Below are 7,500 nucleotides of genomic sequence, written 5' to 3'. Positions count from 1 at the left end.
AGGTAGGAGTGCTGTCAGCACGAATTGAATGGCTATTTTAGGCCTAAAGGAGCCGCCTTCATTAGGCCCATTAGAGATCATGTTAAACCGTGTACAGTACTTGTTACATGTTTTTTTCCCCTTCCTTTCCTCTTCCATACACACATCTTATCCCCTGTACAAGAATGTTTACTGTATGTGACAAAGTCCTCACAATTCATTACTTTACATTACAACAGCTTGACAAATGAACTCTGATGTAACTTATCAACACACAGTGGGTGACTCAAAAAAGACTTTTGTGTCGATACTCATTAGTTGAGCACAGGGTGATTTCTTATGTACTCTCATTGCCCATCTGGAGACCACAGGAGAAAATGATCCTCTTTCACAGGCAGTAACTCAATGGGTCAGGTGAACATACACAGTGCAGCAGGCATTTGTACACACACACACACACACACACACACACACACACACACACACACACACACACACACACACACACACACACACACACACACACACACACACACACACACACACACACACACACACACACACACACACACTACTGTAGCCTATATCCTTTCTGGCAGGTCAATGAAGATGAGCACAGCAGGGGGGTGAGGCCCTTAGGTAACTCCTGGAGGGTCAAACACACACACATGGGTCAGGTCACATGTTACTTGTACAGCACAGGCTTAATGAAAACACTCACTTATTTGCTACACATGGGCTTAATGAAAACACTCACTCTCTTACTGCACATGCAGTACATTACAGGCCGGCTCCACATTCGCCTGTGGTGGTCAGGTGGTCAGGCACAGGCCAAATAAAGCAATGCTGGAGGGGGGTTAATGAGTGTGTGTGCGTGCGTGCGTGCATGCGACGCAGTGTGTGAGTGCGCACATGCATGAGAGACAGAAAGAAGGAAAGAGCGAGAGAGAATGAGAGTAAAAAAACCCTAAAAAATACAGATAATAAAAGCTGAGGATGAAAAGTGTTCTCAGTGAGGAAATAGAATCATGACCTAAAAATACCTGGCATATTCCCAGCATTTACTCATGCACGTGTCCAAGAGCTGTCAGACACAGCAGTCTGTACCAGCTGACCAACTTGAAGAACCACTGACCACATCAAAGCAGCATTAACAAGGCAGCACTGGGGTCAAAGACGTGCAAAATGAAATTGTCATTCAGTGTAACTGATAACTTCTTCTGACTGTAACTGTAAAAAACATGACTCTTTTTATTTTATTTTTTCCCAGTGAATTCATGAAAGCCTCGGCTGTTATCCATTCACTTGAAACAATTTAAAATTCATGTTTTTTTACAGTTACAATCAGCAGAAGGTATCCGTTACACTGAATGACAATGCCATTTTGCACGTCTTTGACCCACTGGCCAAGCCATAGCAGCATTGGCATCATCAAATCAGCACTGACCATGCCAAAGCACAACTGACCACACCAGCAAAGGACTGACTTCATCAAAGTGTAACACAGGCTAACTAGCAGAGTTGGCGTGGAACGTTGGTAAAACCTCCCTCCGATAGCCTCATACAGTCTCGTGCCGTTGGGCCGAGAAAAGTAGTCTCTTGGCCCAGCGGTATCGTACTGTGTCTCCCATTGCCGGAATGTTGTAGTTGACGAGGTCGCACGTTCGATCCCCGAGGGGGGTGAACAGGTGCAAGATGACCTCCGTCACAAAAGCAACGCTGACCATACAAAGCAGCACTGACCACAACAAAGCCCTTATCAAACCAAAGCAGCACTGACCACAACAAAGCATTACTGACAACACCAACCAGTACTGACTACAGTGAAGCAGCACTGACGACCAACCAGGACTGACAACACTAATACCAGCACAGATCACACCAAAGCAGCACTGATCAACACAGATCACATCAAAGCAGTACTGACTACACCAAGTAGCACAGATCATACAAGGCTGCACTGAAGACATTAAAGAGTTCAAAGCAGCACTGACCATATCAAGACACACAAACACACTCACCCATACCGGCACTGACTGGACAACCAGCAGTACTTGTGAGAGGAATTGTGTCAGTCTGCATACAGTAGTGTAGTATGCACTACAGTAAATACGTCTATTTGGAGTGTGAGGATGTGTTTGTGTGTGTGTGTATGTGCTGCCTGCATGCCTGCCTGGGTGACTGCCTGCATACCTAGGTGTGTGTGTGCAGTAAACCGTACAGTGTTAATTCAACACTTGGAGGGTCAAATTTGACAGAGTGTGTGTATGTGTGTGTGTGTTTGTGTGTGTGTGTGTGTGTGTACATGCGTGCATGTGTGTGTGCATGAGTGCGTGCGTGCGTGTGTGCGTGCGTGTGCATGTGCGTGCATGTGTGTGTGTGTGCATGTGTACGTGTGTGTTTGCCTGCGTGCGTGTGTGTGTGTGTGTGTGTTTGCCTGCGTGCGTGTGTGTGTGTGTGTGTGTGTGTGTGTGTGTGTGTGTGTGTGTGTGTGTGTGTGTGTGCATGTGTGTGTGTGTGTGTTTGCCTGTGTGCATGTGTGTGTGTGTGTGTGTGTGTTTGCTGAGGAAGGGACATGGCGCCCCAGTTCCATCAGGACTCCTGCTGAGGGCCGAGGTCATGCAGAGAGGATCGAACCCAGCGCTCATGCAGGCCAGGAGGGCCTATTTTTCACATGCAGGAGGAATAAATAAAGCAAATAAATAAATAAAATAAGGTATCGGCATCAATTGTGCATGTAGATAAATTAATTTATAAGTAAAAATTACCTTTTCATGTACTAGACCTACAAAAGGATAACATTCAAACCTGTCGCCCCATCCAAGCCTTAGGGTATACATACAAACTAAATATTATGAAAAATAAATACTGTAAATAGAAATAAACTGAAAATCTTTTGAATTGAATTGAATAAAATTGAAATTAATCAAATTGAATTGAATTGAGAGGTCTTGCTGAATCTAGTAATTGAACTTAATTCCATTGAAAACTAAAGAAAATGAATTGCTTTTGCAATGGTGGTGGTGGAGGGGGTAAAACAAAATGCTGTTAATTAAAATATAACCTGAAACTTCACCTCAATACTAATTACACACGCTAGCTCTCTCGGGGTCAGAGGCCTAAGACAAGAGAATGCATACAGATGCCGATGAACATGCATACATACACAGAACAGACATACACAGACTCATGCGTGTGCCCCCACACAAACAAGATTTGAACACTACAGCAGAGAGAGAGAGAGAGAGAGAGAGAGAGAGAGAGAGAGAGAGAGAGAGAGAGAGAGAGAGAGAGAGAGTTGAATGAAGAGGCTAGTATCATAATGTGATATGGGCCACATCGTGCAGTGTCCTCTTCTAAGTTAAGTTACTGACAGTGTGGTAGCATCATGAATGTGGTAAACGCATCATCTGAAATCTTATTACTGTAACGTGTAACCGCATACAGTGGGCATAGAAACTGGAAAGGTAAATCACTGTATGTTTGGTGTGGAAGCATGAATGTGTGTAAACATACAATTTGAGATACTATGCTTCACATAATATGGACATCAACCTTTCTGTGGAAAAATAATGTGTGGTGGTACTGTACTATACAAAAAGACTCAGAGCATAATGTGAAATCACATTGTAAGGATATCCGCTCCAAGGTAGGCCTGGCTTTATCAGTAAGCGTGTAGTAGCAGCATGCTAGCTGTGTAAGTGGCAATGTAATGAAAGGCTGATTCAGGGATGATGAGATTAACCTGCTTTATCACTCTGCTGTGTGTGTGTGTGTGTGTGTGTGTGTGTGTGTGTGTGTGTGTGTGTGTGTGTGTGTGTGCACGCTCCCTGCATATGGTCTTTAATTGCTGTCTCATGATCTCTGTGCTCAGCATTGTTTTTATGCCTTGCATCAGTATAATTCTCTCTCTCTCTCTCTCTCTCTCTCTCTCTCTCTCTCTCTCACACACACACACACACACACACACACACACACACACACACACACACACACACACACACACAGACAGACCCTCGCCGGGGCCCGGTGCAGATGCAATCCGGGGCCCCTACACCACATTATAATGAGCCATAGCCTATTTAAAACGCATGAAACAAGTTCAACCCAGGCTACACGTTCTACTCCAACACAAAAAAGGGTGCGCGGAACCCCCTGCTGAGTTCACCAGTCTCAATGCAAGCCATTGGAAGGCTAGCCAGGTGACAGGGAGGAGATTCTGTGCACTATCGTTTAGCAGAGTAAACGTCGGCTCAGCTAGAACCAAAGAGGATTGAGACAAGAGGGCTTACTCACGTCATAACAGCGTAGTAGGAAATGATGGCGAGGGGAGTACGGAAATGTTATTCACAGTGGAACAGGTCATAGGACAGCGTGAATGTCTGTCAGCAATTACTGCTGACCAACAGCTGCCGTTACTTGGCCACAAATTACGGAGTACGAAAATGGCATCCATCGTGGATGGATGACCAATGACCATGCGCAAGGGAGTTAATTTTCCATCCACTCGTGTCCTCAGGCAACGCCCCCGTACTACACCGTGGCCAATGCATTCCCCGCCATGAGATTGTTCTTTCTCTTGAGTTTCTTTGGCTAGAACTACCAAACAGAAGCACAACCAAAAGTCTCTTATTTTTGCTACGTTGCTGCCGACCAATTTGTCGAATCGAAACCGTCGTGGGAAACACGTGTTAATTAATGTAACTTCCAATGGCCTTGGAAAGACTGGCTGTCTGTCAAAGGAAAGTAGCCTACTCAGCTGTCGCTTGACGCGAGGAAGGGGAATCCCCTTAGCAGCGAACCACAGCAAAGTGAAGCTGTCACGAAATCCCCTCAAAATGTACCATATAGGCTACCAATTAAGAAGTCAGCGGTTTTCATCTAGATGGTGCATTACAATGCAATAGTGTGCAATCATTACAGTAGATTACGGTGCAAACTCGTAGGCCAAATGTTTAGATGTGGATGTAGGCCTATCACGCAAGTTTTTTCCCCTCCCAGATAAGAGCCACTTGCTAACTGAACAATCCGCGAGTGGTACCCAGGCATGTTTTAACTGAACACAAAGCCGAACGCAAAGATATACGCTGACAGAGCATCGACATTAGACCTATTACAGTGCTTTAGGGAAATGGCCATAACATTGCTTTAGGAAAATGCGACTAGCCTATATCATTTTAGTGTTTGCTAGATTGGCTTGCCCTGTTGTTGTCAGACTGTCAGAACTTTGAGTGCTGGTTGGTGCACTTGCTACGTAGCATTATTGTGAACACTTTTTAAAAAAACACCTCAGAAGTGGTCCTCGCCGCGCCATGCAAGACTTTTGTTTCGCGAATGCAGTTGGGTGCGTGATTTATTTCCCCATGTTTTAACAATAGAATAAGATAAAGTTAGGTTGGTGTGCTGTGCTCTGTTTTCTCATGGCTGGGCAGACAGGCGTGGTGTCTCATCTCCACTGCATGTATCCGAGCTCACATCGCAAATAAGCTAATAAACGCAAACAGGCTCTGAGTCCACTGAGCGCAATCCCGAATTCAAACGCGAAAACACATAGCCTACAGATGACCTTCCAACATTCCACAGCACAGCTTGCAAAAACCAAACTGCGTTGCGTTGCCTCGAACACGTTGGCGTAAACATAGCACAACACAGCGTAATGTGCAACTCAGACACTAGCAACAAATGAGCAACAACAAAATGAATGAAGGTTGTTTACTTTACCACAGTCAGACAACCTCTTTTCATAGGCTATTCACCAGAAGTTTACATGAGCTGAAAACTGGCTCTTACTTGATGTTGAAAAGTAAACTGTAATGCTCGTAGTCGTAGAAAGCCACAACGGCAAAATGATAGGCCTACATCAGACGAAGGCTACCGGCTTCTTGCACGGTGCGCGGGCATGATTGAGGAGGGGAAATGATCCTACCTGAGTTCATAGCTTCTAATCATGCTTTTCTTCCAGATTGGCGTCTCATTCGGCGAAAATACAATTTCTATTGCACTTTAAAGACATTAAATTAAAGTTAGGTTATGTTCTGCCATCACCAATGTCTTGCATGTCTATATTCTGCCGGGAGTTTTGGGGAGCTGTCTTTGCTACCAGTCGCTTGTGAATGATCTCTTGCTGATTAGCAAGCAACTTGCAAGCTATGGAATTCTGACCGATTGTATCATTTTTTTGAAAAGCTGTGCCCGCGCGCTCGGTCAGCACCGCCGCCAGCACGGTCTCAAACAGCTGTAGTAGCCTAATATTGACGCAACTGTTGCGCTGGAAAAGGCTACAGTGAAAACAGAGTGATACAACGAAAGCAAACATTTTCAATATCCCTACTTTGACAGGAGAACGTGTGATAGGCCTATTTTATTTCAAATGGTTATTTATTTTAGTGATGTTTAGTGGGCAAAAGTGAGGGGGATGGAATGGCCTTCCAGTGAAAGTGGGGGGGATGCAACGTACACATCCCCCCCGTCGGATACGCCCCTGGACAGACCGTCAGGCAGACACACACGTACGCAGACACGTGCACGCACACACAGAAAGAGAGAGAGAGAGAGAGAGAGAGAGAGAGAGAGAGAGAGAGAGAGAGAGACAGAGAGAGACAGAGAGAGAGAGAGATGTGCACACACAGACATATAGCCTACATCTGAAAAGACAGAGTAAAAAGATTTACTCTTTTCTTTTTTATTCATTATCCCATTCTTTTATGTGCATGAATCAAAGGTGACATTTGCCAAGTAGTTTGGTATAATGTGAGAGTAAAATGTAAAAAGCTCACATTTGAAGAGAGGCCCTGTCACTTTTACTTAGCCTCTTGTGATTCGCCTACTCCTGTGTCTGTCAGTCGCCTGCCATCAGGTGTTACAGCCAAAACTCTAAGTGATGTCGCAACTGCTGTCTTGGTTAACATTCTTAACTCCTGGTGTTGTTAAAGTGTGTCAGGAATGTGCATTGTATAGACTATAAAAAACAAATACGCTATCCTGTTTTTTATCAGTTCTTTCTGAGTGTATATTCATGTAATAACATGCAGTACTTGAGTACTATCAAGTACTTACCATGTACTAGCCTAACTTAACCTATTTCATCTAAACCTATATCCCTGTATGACCATTTAAGTAGATCAATATATATTTCTACTCTATATATATCTTACTCTCATACACACTTTGTTACTCTGTCCACAATTGATAAAGGGGTAAGAGGGGAAGTTAAACAATGGGCAACACTTTATTTTACGGGGTCACTGTTACATTGTACTCACCTCATTTGGTAGGCTACAGTGGAATAACTGGTTCAATAACATACAGGATAAGTGCAAAACTAGTACATGTCATTACATCATATATGTTTGTGTATGTACATACCATAATGACCATAATGTAATATGAACAGATTTTATAATATTTTGTCGATTTCAATTCTTGTCAATGTCAACTCTTCCAGGGAGGCAAAAGGATGAACTGAGACCCAAGGCACCATTGGCATGTACCATAGATAAACAAAGAATACATGATGTAACA

The sequence above is a fragment of the Engraulis encrasicolus genome, chromosome 24, assembly GCF_034702125.1.
Source record: "Engraulis encrasicolus isolate BLACKSEA-1 chromosome 24, IST_EnEncr_1.0, whole genome shotgun sequence".
Lineage (NCBI taxonomy): Eukaryota > Metazoa > Chordata > Actinopteri > Clupeiformes > Engraulidae > Engraulis > Engraulis encrasicolus.
This window is presented reverse-complemented; position numbering follows the sequence as displayed.